The sequence below is a fragment of the Ictidomys tridecemlineatus genome, chromosome 14 (genome assembly GCF_052094955.1).
Source record: "Ictidomys tridecemlineatus isolate mIctTri1 chromosome 14, mIctTri1.hap1, whole genome shotgun sequence".
Classification (NCBI taxonomy): Eukaryota; Metazoa; Chordata; class Mammalia; order Rodentia; family Sciuridae; genus Ictidomys; species Ictidomys tridecemlineatus.
The window spans coordinates 57,423,021-57,444,405 of NC_135490.1; the positions used below are offsets into that span (position 1 = coordinate 57,423,021).

At 37.2% G+C, this 21,385-nt stretch overlaps 1 protein-coding gene and 1 long non-coding RNA gene across 10 annotated transcripts in view; one reads left to right on the forward strand and one right to left on the reverse strand.

The window, feature by feature from the left end:
- The window catches only part of LOC144370629 (uncharacterized), a 43,888-nt gene extending 28,311 nt beyond the window's left edge, over positions 1 to 15,577 (reverse strand). The window contains exons 1-3 of one of the 2 annotated variants that reach the window (XR_013430531.1): positions 15,419 to 15,572; positions 13,578 to 13,701; positions 9,872 to 10,099 (exon numbers count right to left, since the gene is read on the reverse strand). This is a non-coding gene — a long non-coding RNA (uncharacterized LOC144370629). Of the gene's footprint in view, positions 1 to 9,871; positions 10,100 to 13,577; positions 13,702 to 15,418 lie in introns of those variants that run through there. The other variant, XR_013430530.1, reaches the window with a different exon arrangement.
- Positions 1 to 21,385, forward strand: part of Nrg1 (neuregulin 1) — a 986,545-nt gene that overhangs the window by 563,456 nt on the left and 401,704 nt on the right. The window lies entirely within an intron of this gene.

The following is a 21,385-nucleotide window of genomic DNA, read 5'->3' on the forward strand; positions in this document are numbered from 1 at the left end:
GAGAATTATGAAGTATATTGAGTTACAAATAGTGGTACCCACAAACATTCAAGAGCAATGAAATGAAGAAGTGCAATAGGCCAAAAATGGCTCTCCAAAGAAATTCATGTCAAATCCTGGGAATCTGTAAATATCACCTCATGAAGCAAAAGACAATTAAATTAAGGAGATTCCGAGGACACGTTTATCCTCGATTGCCAATGTAAATGCAGTCACTCATATCTTTGTAAGAGAGAGATGGAGTTCTGAGACGGACACATAAAAAGGACAATTTGAGGAGGAGCAGAAGATAAAAGTCTCCAAGGAACACCAACAGCCACCAGAAACCAGAAAAGGCGAAGAAGGGATTCCTGTCTAGAGCTTCTAGAGAGAGTGTACCTCTGTTGACATCTGGATTTCAGATCTGGCCTTCAAAACCATGACAGAATAAATTTCTATTGTTTTAAGCCACTGAGTTTGTGGTAATTTGTTATGGGGGTCAGAAGATACTAATACAAACTATGATTTTTGAGAAAATAAAAAGTTAGACATGTTTATGACTTTGACAGCATCGCTTGCTTGATTTCTAGGAATACGCTCTTGAGTCACTTTTTGTGTGGAATATTCTAAACTGATAATTATGATTTTTAATATGTGTCTGACGGTCTTGACAATCAGATTTTAAAGAGTTTTCAATCATATTTAAGTAGAAGATGAAAGTCTGCATAATTTATCTTTTTTTTTTTTTTTTTTTTGGTGTGCTGGGGATTGAACCCAGGTCCTTGTGCATCCAAGGCAAGCACTCTACCAACTGAGCTATATCCCAGACTATAATTCCTATAATTTATCTAAAGGAATAAAAAAATTGCCACAAAATTCTTTCCCAAAGTCCTAAAAACCTAATTTATTAATACTTATTTTATCCATGGTTGTTTTAAAGTAATTCTTTAATTTTTATTTACTTTTATAAGCTTAACTACATTCATTTGAAGGCAAGACAAGAGATAACAGCATATTTAATCTTTTCTTTGTTTTTTTTTTCTGAGTTCAGAGGCTGTATAATTAGTATACAGTTTGCAAAGTTTGTAAAAGAACTGAATTATAATCCATTTCCAGGATAATCAGAGAGTATCCAATTAGAAACATACCAGTGAGTTAGCAAACCATTTAACTTTATCTAAAATTTTAAATAAATGTGAAGAATAGCAAAAAAAAAACACACAGAATACAACTTCTAGTGGATAAAATGACTTACAAAAATAATTCAGTCAGGGAAAATTACATTTCATAGAAATAATAAACTTCAAAAATAAACTCACAAATATAAAACCTTTGCACTCAATATTTGATTCACCAGTTAAGTTTCTTTTTTTTACTGTGTATAATTTTTTTCATATGAAAAATAATTTTTCACAATATTCTTAAAATTGGGGTGTTTTGTTTGGTTTCCTAGACTGTAGTGTGTGTTCTCAAAACATAGGTAAAATTGGGAAAGAAAAATTATTTAACTGTGTTTTAGAATAATGAAATTAACTTTCATTAATGAAATTAATTTGGTATATTTCCTGTTTAATTTGGAGAGTTAAGAACAGAGCAACACCCAGAAGGCTGAAAGAATTAAAATTGTTTAGATTACAAATCCAGTATGGAAATCTTATTTAAGGCTAACTGAAACTATGGGACAAAGTGTGGGGGAAGTAGCCCAGGAGTGTTTACAGAAAGTTTCACCTACCTACAAAGCTCCCACATCAATACAATTTATTTTATCCATTGTTGTTTTAAAATAGTTTAAACACACACACACACACACACACACACACACACACACATGAAGATTGTAGCTGTGTGTAGAATCAAATATATGAGCACTCATGTTAGTAGTTGGTCTGAATTGGAAACATTTCCAGTGACTACTGGTTGCACACATCATTATCCACTCATAATTAGTTGTTTAATCTGAAAAGAGCAAGTTCTACTCCATCACCTAACATCTGCTCACTTTACTCTTAGATCTATTCAACCAAATCCAATTATTGTCAGGAGAGGCACTGGGTAGACTTGCATCATTTACGAATGGTTTCCTCTTTGCAGGTCCTTAATTCCTTGCTCTTCTCATAGAGGCCACATTCTTTGTTTATGAATGGCATAATGCAGTTTTTATTTTTCAGAACCTGTGCTTATTTCCAAAATAACTAGACTAGGAAATGAAAATTTCTTGATGTTTGAAGGATTATAAAGTCTCAAAATGTATCTCAAACCCTAAAAGTATTAACATTTTCAAGCTAAATTCTGGGACTAGTAGTTTATTTATACTCTTCTATTTGCTGTTGTTTCTGTTAATCATCATTTTATTTCCCATTTGATTGTTACTGTCAAGTGTCATTGTATTTCCCAGTAGTTAAGCATCATTATATTTCTCAATTGTAAATAAGACTTTTACCTTGACCTTGGTTTGAGGAGAAAAATGTCCAATATTATCACTTAGGGGTAGCATAGATTCTCATCTAAGATAAAATTTTCATCAAAGTTGATTAAAATTTGATAAGACTTCCAATTATTTCTTTAATTCCTTCAAATTATACAATGATTGTTTTAAATACAAAAGTTTACAAAATACAATATGTCAGAATAAAGGCAAACTTTTTCAATGGGTCTGAATTTTGTTGCATTCCAACACCACTAGGAAATCTGGAGTGCTGGCAGAGTGAACATGCTAAAGAGCCTCTGCTGAGGCTGGAAGCCAGGTGACAGGAGAAACTGCTTTACCTACAATAGCTCTTGCTACTTGCTTATTTAGTTCAGGAGTGAGTCTCTTATTCCTATGTTTTCCTGTTTAATCATTGAAAATACCCAACATCCTAGAGTAGAATTTGACTTCCTAGTAGAATCTTCATGATATAATTTATTTAAATTATGTTTTTTGTGTGTTCTTTTTAAATATCTTTTTGGTTATACATGGACACAATATCTTTATTTACTTTTTCGTGGTGCTGAGGATAGAACCCAGTGTCTCACATGTGAGAGGTAAGCGCTCTGCCACTGAACCACAACCCCAGCCCCTCTGCATGTTTTGATGGAAGACATACATTGCATCTTCTGTTCCTTCTGGTTCTGGGGAAGTCAATTAGTTGGAAAGAATCTTAAAAGAAGCTTGATGGTTTTCTCTTGTGACAATAACCCCTTCGCCAGTTTTTACTTCCATGAGTAGATGCATATTGAAATCAGTGTTATCAGCTTTATGATTGGCAAGACACGTGAAAAAAAAAAAAGATTCACTGTAGGTTAGCATCACATTGAGGAGCTCCTGGACAAAACATATGCAGGTTACCTAGCTGAGGGGCACGACACATTAGAATCATGTATATCTATTTGCATATGTGTGCACTTACATATTAATTTCTTTGAGGAAAAGAGAAGTGATGGGGGGAAAAGAAAGTAAGAAAGGAACTTGTAGAAAGAAACGACTGTGTTGCCATATTTTGTGCTATTTAGTTTGTTCCAATACAAAACATGGTGTTTAATACATAACCTTGACACGTACACAAGGGAAAAAATAAAATCTTCAAATCCCTGCCATCCAAAAGCATTCACTTTGAAATATTTTCTTCTAGATTTACTTTGTATGCATATTTTAAAAACATATTTGTAATCACAGTATTCATTCTTTTGTTCTGTCTTTTCAAATTTAATTTAATCTTAAAATTTCTAGATTGTCCTATAAAATCCTGAGAAAACCAAGGCAAGTTCATAGTGATCTATTGAGTAATCTATTGAAACAGCTTTGCAAGAAATAAAGGCCAATCCCTTCAGGGCTGAGCAATACCACAAATAGAATTTGCCTACCGATATTTCTTTCAGTTTATCACCATTTAAATACAGCAGGAGGTTTATCAAAATAGTTTATTCTGAGTAGAGGCTAGGCATGGCATCTAGGGATAATGTGTAATCAGTTATCTAAGTCAAAATGTCAGGAATAGGCAGTCACAAGGTGGTGGGTGAAAAGAAAACAGTTGGCTGATTTCTAGATGGCTTGACCTTTAGTTGCTGCTTGCTTTGGATCCTACCCAAGAGGACCCTTCAAGCATGAAGGACCCATCTTTCAGGAAGAAGGTTTTGCCCAGGGCTGTTTATCTTATCTGACTATAGCCAAGTACAAACTGGAGGAGAGCTAGGTCCTGATCTCAATCTAATGGTGGGTACCACTCTATCTGTTGTTCTGTGGCAAAAGAGGCAATCCAAGACTAACAGCCACATTTCATTTGATAGCAATGGAAGAGATTATGCAATTCCAGTCAATCCAAATTCATGGCTGTAAAAATATCTAAAAGGGCAACACCTGGCAGATCTGTAAAATGGTCTCCATTAAGGAGTCATCATATTACATGATTATTTTGCAATAAAAATCATGCATTCCATATGCAGCCATAAGCAATGCAATTAGGAGAAGACATTGCCAGCTATACCTTTAGGGGTGAACTAATTCAACATTTATTTTTAAATGACTAGGATCCTTAATTTATCTACAAGGACATCAGTTAAATAAAATATTTAAAGAATGCAATACACATGCAATAGCATTAAAGTACTAAATAGCATCTGAAGAGCAAAAGAAACTATTAAGACTAATTAAGTAGATTTATTGACTAATTGGTGTTTCCACATGTAGTTATTTCTGTACTTATTATTCATTTGCTGATTAACATAGTGCTGTTCTCTAAAATTATCCTGGCATTGAATGAAGCTAGAAGACATTTACAATTTGTAAAATCTATTACGCAAAGAATCGTTAACTTCAAGTTGGAATGGTACAGAATGAAGGCTTACTGAAAGAGACTACAGACTTAGGGAGTTTGTGAATCACTCTTAACACCTTGTCCCATTTGGACGAACCTGGAAAAGGCTTTCATCTTTGAAATCACAGATATCTAATCTCTAAAACAGAGATGATACTATTTTAACTAAAAGACAAACAAATCCTGATCTTCTAGATTTACACTGCCAGAGTCCTTAGCATTTTAACAAGTGATGTATTGATCACCCAGGAATTGTATTTCCTTTCCATACAAATTAGCTTTCCACATAAATAGACTGGCTGACAGTTCAAGCAGTGTTTTCTAGATAAATAATTCTTGGAGCACTGTTTCCCTAAGAATTATCAAAAAATTTTAAAAAAATATTTATTTCCCCTAGAAACATGAATTTCAGTCAGCATTGAAGATCACAGATAAATTTAGTCCCCATAGAGAAGTAAACTCTGAAATAAGATTCAACCAAACTTAGTAAAGACACACACTCTAGAAAGTAGCCTCTCAAATACTCTTTTCATGCACCCCCCTTTTAAAAGGCAAAGTTCTGGAAAAAAATAATGGACAGGAGATGACATTGCAGAGACTTGTGAGAAAGGGGAGAAAAGTAACTTAGATCCCTAAAGCAAGTGCATTTCAGTGGATAGATGACAGGGTTGGGGCTGAATCATTTTGAATGGGGGAGAAAATACATATAATTGAACAATAGGAGCACAGCTAATTTAGAGAGACTCTAACCCATATTCACACAACCCAAATTCAACTATATAATCCTCACCCATCTCCTCTCCACTGACAGATTTCACTCAGACCCTGTGTGCCAGAGGACTTCAAGCTAGGATCACCTGTAGGGGAGTATTTAGTAAGCTGTAAAGATACCATGTGATGAGATTGAACCTGCTAAGATTGTTAATAGTATTTTCAATAAGGTTATGCCAGTAAAATGATAAATAAAAGCAATTGAATTAATTAATAAGAGGGAGTTGATTCTCATGGAATTAGTATAGCCAAATTTTATCTTCATAATACTCTATTTCATCAAGAGAAACAGGATTGGTTCTGGTTTTCTTCTATAACTACTTCCACCAGGGAAACAGATTAATCTTTAAAATATCACCAAAAATTTAAAAGAGTTTTCATTCCATGAAAATCCCTAAAGACACCTTACATTACAGAGTAGGTAAATAATGCAGGGAAATATAAACCTAGGGGACATGTGAAAAATGAAATTATGGGCTACAAACACTAAACATTATTTCAGTAGAAACAGAGTGGAGGCTGTAATTGATGATTAAAGAATGCCATTAAGTTGTCAGGAATAACTGTTGTATTTTTCTGAAAATAATCATTTTGTTACAGCATTAGATTTGAATAGCAGAGTTTATACACACTGGAGACACATATCAGGACTTAGACACGGTTCTCTGAGGAAAGCAATTCACTGGATATTGGGGGCGGGGGAACTGACAGTCAGTATGTGTTATTTTTGAGTCACAAAAACATTGCATGGTGGTGTATTCTGCTTTAATTCACACAGATGGAAGATGAGCTCTGACCAAGCTATTCATACAAAAGATAAACTCATCCTAAGAAGAGACACTTTCTGTAAACTGCATTTGCATTCTTCCTGATCAGAAAACAATATGCAAAGTGACACTTTTTTCTACCTCACATTTGAAGAAAACACTACAAATGCTTATTATGAGTTGAGCATCCTTGGTCCCAAAATCAACTCATGGCGTTGATCATTTCATGTGTATTAATCATATGATGTGACTTTGAAGAAGGTTCTAGGTAATTTATTACCATACTTTAAAAAATTCTTTAGAAAATTTCTAATGACATGTTAAAAGCAGACATTTGACAGTAAATGAAGACTCTCAAAATAATTAAAATTATACCATTTTTGGAAGACTTAATGAAACTAGAAGACATTTACAATTTGGAAAATCTGTTCCGCAAAAATTGTTAACTTCAAGTTAAATAAATTGTTTATTCATTGACAAACATCCTGGTTTTATTATATTGGCAAATCTGTAAAGTGTTCTACATAAAAATTATGTTGAAATTATTTATAAATTTTAATATAACATTTAGTTTTTTTTCATTGAGTCAAAAATTTATAAAAGTAATCTGAAAATTACATTTAAAAGGCACAATCATTCAAATACTTTAATCAATTTTCAGTTTTATATCCTACTCAGTCTGGTGCTAAAGGATTTTAATATTAAGACAAATATAAAAATAAAGGAAGGAAAGAATTGCCCTGTGCCTCTTCCAGTCATGGCAACATAATAGAACAAATTTGGTAGAGTCCGCTGAGCTCTCTCCATCACCCCTAGTTAGCCATAGTGCTGCTCATTATTTTTTAAAAAATGGAAGAGATGAGATGGTCACCCAGTAACTTTTGTTCAGGGACTAATTAAAAAAAAATTTGAGACAGGTCTCACTGTATTACCTAGGCCAACCTTGAACTCCTGAGTTCAAGTTATCCTTCTGTCTGGGCCTCCTGAGTAGCGGGCTTAACTTTTTGTCCTTGCATTCCATGTTTCTAGATATCTTCTGCATTGGTACATAGAGATCTTATCTTAAGGCAGAATTTTTATAGTTAATATATAAGGCTTTTCCAAGTCACATGCAAGTTCAAATTTGTGCATTGGCAAAGTAGAATGGGTAAGCACAAATGTACTATATAGTGGGGGTGGGGGGAAGGAAGTTTTTTAAGTTTTTGGTTCTCATACTGGTATGGTTGGCTGTGTGACATTTGGCCAATTATCTTACTTCTCTGAACATCTTTTATTTCCATTGTAAAATACAGAGAATAAGAGTAACTTAAAGAGTATTTTTGTGGAAATGATCTAAGATAATGTAGCCAAAGTGCCTTAACAGAGTGCCTGAATTCAATAAATATTAATAAAATGACCCTTAAATCCTCTTAGGAAGTTTAAAAACAGGAAGTTTCTACTTCACCATTTAATTTCCAATTCTTTTGAAAAATGTCCATAATGAGTAATGAGAATCTGCATTTATACAAGCCTGTTGCCAATGGGAATCACTGGAGATGACTCAAATCACATTCTGTACCAGAAAAGGTGCATTTAACTGGCAAAAGAAAAGACCAAGCCAGTTTCTTTCTGTATTAACCCTGGGTAAAATTTTCTTAAGAAAAAAATAACAATTAATGATCTGTTGCAGAGGGAAAGAATTTTAACTACTTGTTAGCATTCAAATAGACCCTAAGGAATTGGCCAGCTAATTAAATCAGAACTCCCTGTTTGAGTCCGGTCGGGGAGCAACAAGCTGGGTATCTTCTATCCTTCCCACCAAGGCCCCATTGAAACAAAGGGACTCAGGGCTTTGTGCTGAGCCTGGATAACAGAAAAGTGGGCCAGGGGCCACTACTACAGAGTTATGACCGTAGATACGTTAAAATGCTTTTTCCCCTCTTTCCATGTGACTTTGACTTTCTGCCTCTGGAAAACCTTGGCTCTGCATTTTAACATCGAGGTAAGAGGGAGGAAAAGGATATTTTTCACAGTGATAGAAAAAGGAGGAATGAGTTTGCTTTTAATTTGGGGACCTTGTTAATATTATAAAGAATGTTTTTATAGGGTCAAATATTAATTAATTAACTAATTCATGAATTAACTTCAAGCACTATAGGAGAGGATGCCATCGATAGAAGAACCAAACTCATTGATCTGTGGTCTAAAGTTTGGTCAGTTCTATTCCTACAGCATTCTTGTTCTTTTAGGAGTCAAATTTAATTACATTTTAATCCCTAACAGGTTATAATAAGGAGCAGTTTTTGAGGCATTTAAAAGCATTATTTTATATTTCCTGTAAAAGATATCATTAATGCTTTGGTGGGAGAGGGGGGCATTGACAGTCAAGGTGCTGCCCCAGGCACGTTTTGGGTTTCTTCAACAGTATCTTAAACTGCCCACGTGCAGTCAGAACTTCCTCTTGTGGAATCCATTGATAAAGCATGACAAAAGGAAAACATTCTATGGAAATGATGGTTAACTAAGGAGACCCTCTTTATCCCAGAGAGGAGAACCAGAGAGCAGGCTCCATCTGGCTAAAGTGAAAATAAGTGCTCCTTGATGAAAATGGAAAGTCTAGGTGTAGCTGATTAAAATGGTAAGAGGGTGGTTCACCTGAAAATCTGGGGCCTGGGGCATTTTCTGGAATGGGTACAGTCAGAATGTGAGAGTTAGTCAGCCAAGGGAACACATGCAGCCACACCTCTTGCTCTGACTAAGGAGTCATTCCTCTGGTGGGGTACAGCAATCTCTGTCTTGGAGTGTTGCAATTTAAAATCAATTGGTTTTGAACAAAAACAGCAATATTAGAAGGTGTGGAAGCATTGAGCTAGCAAAGACCGACCCTGACCATGCCATTTCCTGCTGTGTAAAAGATGGCCCTATCATTGCCCTCTCTGTGTTTTGTTTTTCTTATCTAACAAGGATGTCACAGCAGGAGAATCCAGTGCAGGTAGCTTCAAGTATCAGTGACTGTGAGGGTAACTTGAATGTAACAGGTGTAGGGAGTCGGGGTGTTGGCAAAAGCCAGGAGCATGCACCCCCATGTGGGGTTGGCACTCGCACCTTCTTTCTGCCTTTCAGACTCTGTCTGTCTGCAGCTGATGCCCCTTCCATACTGCCTCCATTAACACTAGACTCTACTAGTACCAATTGTGTATCCTTTCTGACACTTAGTGTAAACCTCTCCAGCCCCAGAACTCTTCATAGATAGATGGGGTTATCAGTGCCCCTCAGCTGGCCAAGCTTGACAACACTGGGTGAGGCTGCTTTTGTAATCTGTTCTGGAAAATGGAAGCCACACTCCACTTTCAACCCTCGCCCACCCACTCCCACCCATTTCTCCATAGGGTTTCTGTGTTTTCCTGCCTTTAACTTTGATGTTGACTTTTTCCAGGGGACATTTGTAAATAGGAAACTCGATGGTTACTGCTTAGATTTCCTTACTCTCCACCTTAACAAACATCAATGAACTCCAATTCCTTTACGTTCCAAGACTCTAACTTATTTGTGTTAGCAGCGATTTGTAAAGATTCATTAGACTTTTGTCATTCCATCTTCTTTATTAGGGCATCCATCCATGTGAAGTGCTGTGTGCTTTTTAACTATACTGTTTCATATATCTGAATTTACTCATTGCCGTCTCCAAACATGTTCCATCTTAGACACTATCTCATCCTCTCCTCTGCCAGATATTGATTATTCATACATTTCTCTGATCCCAACCATTTCGGGTTTATTCATTGTTGTGTCTTTGGAGCTCTTCTTTCCCTTAAATACAAGGACACGGTATTATTCTCACAACTCAGCACATTAACTGGGCCTTTCACATTTCTAAACCAACAGGACCATCAAAGCACTGTCTTGGGTTTGGTGCCTCTCTTCCACCTGACCCTTCTTTCTCTTCTTAATGCTACACATGCCCTGGCACTCTTGTTTATGAGCTTTCTGTATGGCCACCATTACAAAAAAAAATAATAATGCTTCCCTGGCCCTTACAAATGAAGTGTTGGGATACAAGCCACTGTCTTGGGGAGTAAAGAACATAAAATGGGAAGAAAATTGAACTCCTTGGTGCATTAGGGATCCCTTGGAGGAGAATGATGTAAGGAAGTGCAAACCTATGTTTTGCAATATCCCAGGGCCCTGGTTGAATATAGCAGATTGTGGTTTCTTTCTCTTCCTCTATCAAGCCTCACCAAAGACAGTGGTGAGACCTTGATTGCTGAGCCTTTTGCCTCACTGATATTGATTTCTGATGGCTGCCTTGGCTGCTGATGTATACACTGTGTCCTGTGTCATTTTTAAATAAACCAAAAACAAACAAACAAACAAAGCTTTTCAACAACTCAAAGCTCATCAGCATGGCAGACTCCCTCCAAGCCTTACGCATAGATATTGCTGGACCATTTCTATTTTCCAGAGAAATAACACACAGTTGCTAAGTTTGGAATATATTAGGAAGTAACTTCGTGTCTTTGTTCCCACTGTTGTGATCATGATCTCGAAGCTTGAAATCCCTACTTGGGTGACACTCTTTTTGTGAAAATATGCAATTTTATACATACATTTCTGACAAAAAGGAAAAAAATGTTAAGTCCACCCTAGCTCTGTCCGGACAAGCACAGGGAGAGGCGTGTTGGATTTCCAGACAAATATTTTCCCCTAGTTTTGCTCAATGAACTTGATTCACTGCAGGGCTTTTTCCCACACAGCAGCAGAGGTGGGCTGCCTCAGGAGCAGCCACTGCCCCGCTCTCTGCAGGGCACTGCTGTGAATCATCATGTTCATGAATGAAAAGACTAAGAGGAAGGAAAAAGGGCAAGGAACTTGTTGCTAATGCCCTCAAACAAGGCAAACATTTTGTGAATAATTTTAGATAATGTATGACGACTTGACTTTTTGGTTTTGTTGTTCTGAATGGAATGCATAGAAAAAAGAACTTGTTTAAACAAAAGTTTTATCTGATATTCTATTCCTACACTGATTTTTTTTTTCTAAAATGTTTGGCAGCTTTTCTAGCATACAGAAAAGGCACAGTGTTGAATCATGTTGATTTCAAGCTTTGTATCAGCGCAGGCATGAAATGCAGTGAAAGAGGATTGTCCATTCCACATCATAATATGCAAGAAAATTCTGGCCTAAGTATGAGCCCATCTCATTTCTGATGAAATGTAGGGTTGAATTGGATATTAACACAGAACCAGTGCCCCACCCCAACATCAGTGCTAAACAACTTACTAGAGAAACTATTGAGTTTTGTCAATGATGTCTGGTGACTTTGGTCTTACAGAATTCATTCAAGGAGAGCCTAAGAAGTATCACGTAATAAGAAATGATGACGTAAAGAGAATGAGCACAAGAATAGAAATAAGTGATGATTGTGTCTATTTTTGGTTTTATGTGCTAGCTAACTTGTGTCCCTTTGCATCATTTAACCTCAGTAGAAAATCTAGGCTCCTCAGCATGATGTACATGCTTCCTCATGACGTGTGTACACTTGAACTCTTGATCTTGAGCCTGACCCATCTTGTATTCCCTCCTATCTGTGATGTTTCATGTTTCCACTCTTGGCTCATGGTATTCCCTCTATGTGGATCATCTCAGTTCATAAATAATTCTAGCCATCAGGATGCATCCTGCGTATCCTCCCCTCTGCATGTCCTTCTGAAACTTCTCCTCTATGCTCATAGATCACCCTGGATGTAACTCAATGCTGGCAACTTACTCAGCTCCATTTACCAGACTCTGGGGTCCCAAAGGGAAAAGACTAAGTGATTCATTCACCCATTCAACAAAGATGTATGGCAGTCCTGTTAGGTGCCAGGCATAGTTTTAGGGGCTGGAGATAGAGAAAGTAATGAGCAAGACATGAGATTCTTGCTCTCCAGGGATATGCATTCTGGCAAGGGAGACAGATAAAAAGGGGGAATAAGCTAGCAATGAAGAACTACCAAGAAAATTAAATATGTTGCTGTAAAAGAAAATTGCTGCTGATTTGAGCAAGTTTTTACCAAAGAGGTGATCTAAAGCTGAGGCTTCAAATGCAAGAAGGAGCCAGTGAAGATCTAGGGATGGAGTGTAGGAGTTGGGAGAAATGCAAGCCTTGGAGGAAGAAGGACAGTGGTGAGTGTGGGGAGTTGAAAGCCTATAATCGTCTTTGTGGCTGGTGCAACAGCGTGTCCCAGCAGAAGTCAGAGTTAGATATCACACCCTGAGAGAGACTATAAAAGTTGGAATTTTATTTTTTTGAGAGATAGGAAATTCTGGGACAGTTTTAAGTAGAGAGTTGTAGAATGTGATTTGAATTTGGAAAAATCACTGGGACTCTGTATGGTGAACACATTTTTTTTTTTAATTCCCAGAACCAAACATAATACCTATTTCTGTTTTATCATGATACCCAGAGCCAGGCTACTGTTCCACACATGAAAATTCCCCTTTATAAGGACTCTGGTCACCGAGTAGACAAGGAAACCTCAAATCATTTCGATTCAACACACAGTGCTGAATTCTTCCCCTTGCCTCTGTTTTCTAGGTCTATGCTCAACTTTTTAAGGCTTTCTGAAGTTGAAATTGGTTCAGATATTTCTGTCTTAGTTTCATTAGAGAATCCGTTCCATTATTGTTCATCCCAGTTGTTCTGAGTTGGACATCCTCAGATGTGCTGAGGATGAGGTGGGTTGTCCATCTGCAAGTCTACAACTTGGGACAATAACGAGTAATGGAAAGAACCCGTGTGTGGTACCTTCTAAAGTTTAAATGTGTCTTTCTGGAACATGATAAAGGCAGCAATTGAGACTTAGGCTCACTCGCTCACTCTATGGCTTTCTGCCATAGAGTGGAATCTAACCGGTTCCCCTAAGAGTTAACTTAGGTACTGACAGCAGTTTGCATTAAAAAGGAAACTCAAAGCAAGAAGGCAACACTGGGAAGATGAAGTTTGTGTAGCCTGCTCTGAGTCTTTCTCTGTTGCTAAGAATGCTGCCTCCTTTAAGGAAACCCTACACTGCTAGAGGTGCTTTTAAACCATGATAGAGTGATCATTGATCATTTGTTTTAGAAGATTCGCAAATCTCTTCTATTATATATTTTTATTTAAAAGTGTTCACATGACTTAGGAAATTCTGCATTTTAGCATCACAGAATAGACTTTGATTATTAAAGTTAATATTGCCATGAATGTTGGGAATGAAATCTGAAGAGTAACCTTTTATGAGTCTCCTGCTACTGTTCTACTTCTCTTTACCTGCATCTGGACCCTCCTTCCTTCTCTTGCAGCAAAAAGTAGATCCCAGTTCTTCTAGAATGACTCAAATCCATTCACTGTGGCATTCCTAGGCAGCAGTTGGGTATGTTGTAAATAACAATCCCTGTGAAACACAAAATTTGTCTCAAATTTTCAAAAAAAATCTCAAAATTTATACTCACTATAACTCAAGCTTTTTGCTACAAACTGAAACGCCCTAATAATATTACCCGTGAAGTGTGTGTGATGGTCTTGTCTAACCATACCAATGACACATTATATGCCGGGCACCACTTCAAGATGTGCTTGTTCTTTGTTAAGCAGAGAGTGATCATGGATATATGTATATGGGGGGGAAGTTAGATATAGACATATAGATATAGATACAGATACAGACATTTTAATATATAGTCTCATTATACCATTAAAATCTAGGAAATTATGAAGAAAAGTCATCACAAGCCCCCAAATCCCAGAGAAAACTGTTCTAATTCCAGTCCACTATACAATTTCTCTTTAAGTATGTGTGTAACTGTGGACATATACCAATGTCCTAGTGTGTCTATGCCTCTGCTTACACAGGTATATTTGTACAAGTATACTTCCTTTTACATTTTGAGTTGGACATCCTATTTTAGCTACTTTAATATTTCATATAAATTATAAAAGTTTTATTTTCTTTCTACTCAAGCAACCACAACTTTTTTGCCTTATGTTCAACAGCTGAGCAATAGCTTTAACTTCCTTTAAGCAGCCTTTTCCTGTAATATGTGTAATATGCATCATCTGGATCAAAAGCAAGAGACAAATTAGGTCATTTAATAATTGATGCAACCTAACTGTTTGGCTACATTTATTCTGTAAATTCATCACATACTTAGTTTTTATTTTACTATGTGCTACATAGACTAGCTTTCAACTGGGGGGGGGGAATCCCTTTTTCAGGAGCAGTGTAGCAAGAAGATGACTCTTTGGAAAGTATCCTGGACCAGGAGTCAGAGGTCTGGCTTTGAACATCAGCTGTGTTCACAAAAGCTGTGTTAAACTTATAGTTCTCTTACCTCTAAAATGGAAACATGACTTCTAAGGCTCCTTTATGCTAGAAAAGTCTACTTTTGTTAGCACTAGGTTGGTGTGGTGCTTTTCCTAATAATCTAAGAAGTGCTCAGCCTGCTGTGACAATGTAGGTGGAAGTGCAGTTAACTACCCGGACTGACTTGTGCAATAAGCCTTTTGACCTCTGTTTAATAATACAGAAGTAAACAATTACTCTGCACAACCTTTCTTTCCATGTGCTTCCCTTTGGTAAAACATTATTCACTCTGTTGGTCTTTTCAAGCAAACAGATTCAGTAGTTCCTTGCTTCTTTCATTGTGTCATTACAGCAATGCCAGAAGTTTGACAGTGAATGGAGGCTGTTTCTTCCCTACATACCAAGAATGACTGGATCTTCTTATGAACCTGGAGAAGCAGCTCCCAAATGCATTCCTGTCCTTACCACTTTGGTCCAACATGCATTTTCACCTCCTTCACAATTGCTCACACATTTTATGCCACAGCCATACCTTTCGCTTCACACTTCCCTTCTCTCCCTTCCTAGCCTCTGAGCTGCTCTTCCCTCTGTTGAGAAGGCCCTTCCTGACCATTACAGGGTTAACTCTCTCTCTTCTGGTCTTATATTAGCTGTCACCTCCTCCAATAAGGTCTTCTTGGACTTTCTCCTCCGAGCTGTACCCACCCTCACTGGACTTGCACCATACGTCTTTGAAAATGCCTGTTTGCTAGTTAGGCTTCCCTTCTAGAGTATTCACACTTTGAAAAGACCCATTCATTTTGCTTACCTTTGAATCTCTGTCTCCCAAAGGGTTGGTGGCTGCTACTCAATAGATTCCCAACAAATATTTGTGAAATAATGCAACTCTGCATGCATTTGGCTCATCTCTACAAAATGAATGAGCTCTGCTGACAATGTCTAGGAGACTGGTAGGGACTTGACACAAGGATCAAAGGGCAGAAAACATGTACAAAACAATTAAGAATGTACTTGATATTGAGCCAAGTAGGTGTTATTTAACTTGTCTTTACATAAGTATCCTTTATGTACCCTGCATTTTACTAGGTGCTAGAGTATATAGAAAGAGATAGAAATTGTGAATATTCTCTTGACATCTTAAGGGGGACACTTAAGAGTTAGAATACAAGTATATGATAAACTGAGTTTGTCTTGACCCTTACGACTCTGAAAGTGCAGGGAACTTTCAGAATTCATTCTGAAAACTCTGTGAAGGAAGCTAAACCTGGAACCAGAAGAACACTGAAGTCTCTAGGACTTTGAAGCAGCAATATTCCTTGAGACATGGTGGTGGCAAGGAAGCAGATCTTCACTCTCTTTTCTAGACTCAGAGGAAACAGGCATCTCCTTCTCTTTGTCCTTTTGGTTACTGTTCACAAGGGTGACATAATGGAAGACAACTCTGCTAGAACCACAGCTCCAATGTTAATTTTTCTTTACCTCCCTTTGATCCTCACCTTGACACTTCACACATCACTGATTTGTCAAATTAACAGTTCTTCCCTTCTAGAAAACATCAGGAACTTTAAATGAATTAATGGGATCAGTAGAGATATTTATACCTGAAAGGAGCCATGCAGGCTTGTGTGGAATAAGTACTCTGGGAGAGAAACCTATAGAAATCTCAAGAACATTCCAGAGGGAGTATTTTTTCCATTCCTTGAATGAATGGAATGGTAAGGTTTGTGGAAATCAAGCTTCTGTCCTGAATCACAGAAATCATATATTGTTTGTCCAAAGTAGTAAATTTTCCAAAACAAAATACTAGACTAGATATGTGTTTGTAATATTATACGTATTTTCTCCACAATTTGGCAAACTTTTCTGAAAACTGTATGTCTTCCTCCTACAGAATACTATAAACATCTTTCCTCAGTAAAAATAAAAAATAAAGATATATTTTTGGAGGGACAGGATAGGTTGGAAGTGGGAACATCTTGCTATTGAAACCTTACTGAATAAGAATCCGTAGGAAATAAATTATGTTTTCCAAGGTTCTGATTTGATTTTTAAGAACTTACTGGCTCTGAGAAAGAAGACACTCAGGAGACAGTACATGTGAGTAGACAGAGATCGACATTTTCAAAATGTATTTTCTTCTGGGATCCCAATTAGAAAAGAGGTATAATTTAAATAAAACTGAGGAAGAATTTTCTCATGTTCTGCAGAAGTTTTCTGTTAAAGATATAAGACACTTTGCATTCTGAGAGCTGTAAGCTCCTTTCCTGAAGTCTTCAATTGAGATTTAATGCAGAGACTTCAGACTTGTTTATCCCCATTATCCAATTACTCCTAACATTACATGAATTGTTTTGGCATGAGAGTTACAAGTCATGAGAACTCCTAGCTTGAAATCACAGAGCATACACAAAATAAAACATAAATAAAGCAGAACAAATGCAAGGATGGGAAAAAAAAGATAAAATCTCTCCATATCATAACTATGCTCTTTTGTAAGAAACGCTATTGAAGTGACAAATGAAGGAAATTGTGACCTATGCCTGCATAGCTGGGGAGGTGTGTGCTAGTGCTCAGCTGTGAAGCTTTCTTTCCCCTGAAGCAGTAGAGGGTGCTATGCTGACATGATTGAGAGACACTAGGCTTCTATACATGGCACTGTGAATGCACTTAGGCACTGCCTTCTGCCTTATAGCCGCTCAGTCTTCTTCCTTAAAGAACTGGTGAGATCGGGGAATAAGTACCAAGGTCACCCTCATGGACACAGCTAAAATAATAAGACCTAGGAGAACATGAGAAATAATCAGATTCTTTTAACATTCTCACAAGGTATGGTATTTTGAAGTATTTGGCAGAAGCAAGTAGTATGGGGAAGTTTTAAGAATTGTAAGCTTAAGACTTTCTCTTAAATAACAGATACAGATTTTTATCTGTCTGAAAGCAGAGGATACATTTTTGAGCATAGTAATTCCTGCAAAATAGAGTAGACTTTTGACGAAGTATAAAGTAATTCCTGTAATTTCATTACTATTTTCTTGTTCTTTGAGCAGTTTGTATATTGAATGACAGTCCAAATATTACCAATACGGATTTGAAATACATTTTCACAAGACTACCCAAGCTTGTTTTAGAATCACACATTCTGAGCAGGTCAGTCCTCTGGAACAATTAGGTACAATTTGAATGTTTTACAGCACAAGAGGACATTGTCACTAAGAGGTGGATGTGTCCAAACCTGCCAGGTTATTTGTTGCAAGGAAGGAACCCAGCATTCTTACTTCTGGTCCAAAGCTCTATTTTGCTGCCCTGCTTTCAGTTTCAACATTTTATATGCTGGTAGTACATGATCAGAGTACATGCATTTACAGAGCATTTTAGTTTTCAAAACAGTTACATGTATTATTCCCATACCCATGTACCAAAATGTCCTATGAAAATACATTATTCACTAACTTGCTTAAAGAAGACTTGCCCAGTTTTATGTGGACTAAGAGAGAAGTTAAATATCTTTCTGCAGTTCTGTCTGCAGCTCCGTCTCCATTTTATACCTAGTCAATCAAGTTCCCTTCTATTCAGCCCACTTTTTCCCGCCTGTTAACTCCTGTTTTCGTAACTGATTTCACTATTTTGAGTGAACAGTAGAGTAAAGTTCAAGTGACTCAAAGTAAGGAACTCAGCCAGATTGATGGGGTTGTGTAACACCTTCTTCACTTGAGGCCCAGGTAAGAGTGACATTGTGATGAAAGGGCGGACCAACACCGCTGATGCCACATGCAGGTAAAAAGTTCAGTGACCTAGAGAAGTCTCAGCCTGAGACCTGGGGAGCAGCCATGGATTATCTGAGAGTGGGGATGGGGCCTCCTTGGGTCTCCATACAGTATCTCTGCACCTCTCTTAAAATATCCTCCTCAATGCAGAGTAGAAAGGGAGAGTGTAATAGCTAATAGCAGAAACATAGATGGAAAGAGTACCAATCACATCTAAGGGCGTGTCATGAAAATGCAGATTATGAATTCCCAACCTGCCTTTCTTACATGAGCAGAGGTAAGAAGTTGGTCACCTTCAGTTTATACCAGAGGACTAAACTGGGAAACCATTCTGGGGACACAGGAAGTATCTGGACTAGAAGGCCTCACAGAGACCCCGAGAACTACTTCTCGAAGGGCAGAGAAGGTAGAGAGAAGGAAAAGAAGTTTGTGCCCGTGAGAAACATGCTGCAAACATGGACTTCCCTAGAATGGAACAATTAACAGGAACAGAGTGCCTTATAATACTGAAAAGGTTGAAAAAGGATATAATCTTGTACACTGTTTTATCAACTCCAGGTAATATCATGAAGCTCAAAGGAGGTGTCTTATTTTGTTTGGTTAAGAGGAGTTCCACTTTATTTTACAGGTAGAAAATTATGAAATTGTCAACCAAGAAAGAATATAAGTTGATAACCAAAGCAGCCTTGGGGAAGGGATTAGGTATTATGCATCTACAATGAATTAATAAAGAGAATTAGGAATAATTCTGACATTATCTCTAATTTTTGGACTATAGTGTTAGACTGGTAAAAGTTTCCTGTATATAATGAGCACATCAATATGAATATTAGTATAGAATATCAACCTCCCATGGATGTTATTGCCTGTGAATGTAAATATCAGTTATAGAACATAACACCTTCATAGCCCCTGAAGGAGAATGACATGTGAAAAAACACTAATTCCAGCCTGCCTCTTCAGAGTCTTTATAATAGGGAGCAAGTTACTTTTAATTGCTGGATCACATTTTCCTCATCTATAAAATAAAAACTAACATTTACCTCAGACTATTGTTATAATTTTTAAGTGGAAACTACATCATTGGCTGGTGTGGTGGCTCACACCTGAAATTCCAGCAACTCAGGAGGCAAGGCACAAGGATCAAAAGTTTGAGGCCAACCTTGCAACTTAGTGAGATCCACTCTCAACAACAAAACAAAACAAAAAAAGTACTGGGGATGTAGCTCAGTTGTAGAGCATCCCTGGGTTCAATCCCCATGACTTAAAAAAATGTTTATGCACATGTGTGTTTGTGTGTTTGTGTGTGTGTGTGTGTGTGTGTGTGTGTGTGAAAGTAGCAATAGTTTATCCCACTGTAAGTATTTCATGGATCTTTTATTATGTTTTCTCTCCATGTTCAAAAAGAATTTGGGCAACATTTTATTTTTATTTTTATTATTTAATTTAACTATCTTCCTAAGTATCTGTAGATGTGTTATCTTCTTAATTTCTTATTGGAAGATTTTTAGCCCCTGAATATGTTCAAGCATAACTAGACTGCTCACCCAGACTTCAAAAGGCATTTCATCATTACACATCTCTTGCCCTCATGTACAGTCTTGCTTTTAAGTTTCTTGAGTAATGTGGTTCTGATATCAACTATCAACAGCACTGGCTTGAAGGCAGGTCCGCTTGGTGATGCATTTCTTTAGTACACTGAGGAAAGCTGTTTTCTTCCTAAAACTTTCCTCCTCCTCCTCCTCCTCCTCCTCCTCCTCCTCCTCCTCCTCCTCCTCCTCCTTCTCTTCCTCCTTCTCCTCCTTCTCCTCCTCTTCCTTCCTCCTCTTCTTCCTTCCTCCTCCTCTCCTCCTCCTCCTCCTCCTCCTCCTCCTCCTCCTCCTCCTTCTCTTCCTCCTTCTCCTCCTCTTCCTTCCTCCTCTTCTTCCTTCCTCCTCCTCTCCTCCTCCTCCTTCTCCTCCTCCTCCTCCTCCTCTTCTTCTTCTTCGAGATGTGAGATGGAATCATCCATGTGATATTGCTCCTTGGGAATATGGTTTCTCTTAGGAATATCCTATATCACTATATAATCTAAACTCTAAGCACTGTGGCCCTTCTTAAATAACCAACACTTGATAATACCCATGAAAAATAACTACTTCCACAAGTTACACTGTCAATTAAATGAGGTTACCTTCCTAGATGGTTGAGCTCAATCTGCTAGTCAAGTTGAAAATTACCTCTTAAGTCACCATTCCCCAAATTTGACAATATGATAATGTCATTTTAGGGAAATGGGAAGTAGTTTTATATATTTATATGGAAGCCTGTGTTATCTTTTCATGGATCCTTCTAGAAAAGTAATTGGTGCTCTTAGGTCTTTTCAACATGTTTTTAACCTTATCTGCTTACAAATACTAGAGTCATTTTACCGCTAGTGGAAAACATCAGACAGCAGTGCTTTTTTGTTTAGGGGCTTTTTTCTCTCCTCTACCACATCCTCTGATAATGTAACACTAGGAGGAAAGAAATATTTAGTTGAATTTATTTTAAATGAAGCTTCACTAGTGATCTCATAACCTCGAAGCACTTTACACACTGAGTAATCATTGGAGATGCTAAATATAGTAAATACAATGTTTAAAACCCTCACAGATAAATCCATATTTAAAACTCATTCTACCACAAAGTAGCTTTGCTTTTGATGTATCTTTTAAAATCATGGATTTCTTGATGGAGGCACTGAGTTTGGTTCTTGCTATGGCTTTTCATTTGTGTGATTGATCTTTCCCCAATGATATCAGCTAGACCTCGCTTTCTGTTTAGTACATGGGATAGCAAGATGCTGTCCTGATGGGAGCTGTGATCCAAGTACCTAAAGGTCTTCATTTAATTTCTTGCCGAACTAGTGAGTAATATTTAACTTCCAGCTTTAAAGTAAGAAAGAAACATTTCCTTTACTTATAAAGGTTTTCTAAATAAAACAGACACATTATTATTATAAGAGATTTAAAAAATGGTGTGTATATTAT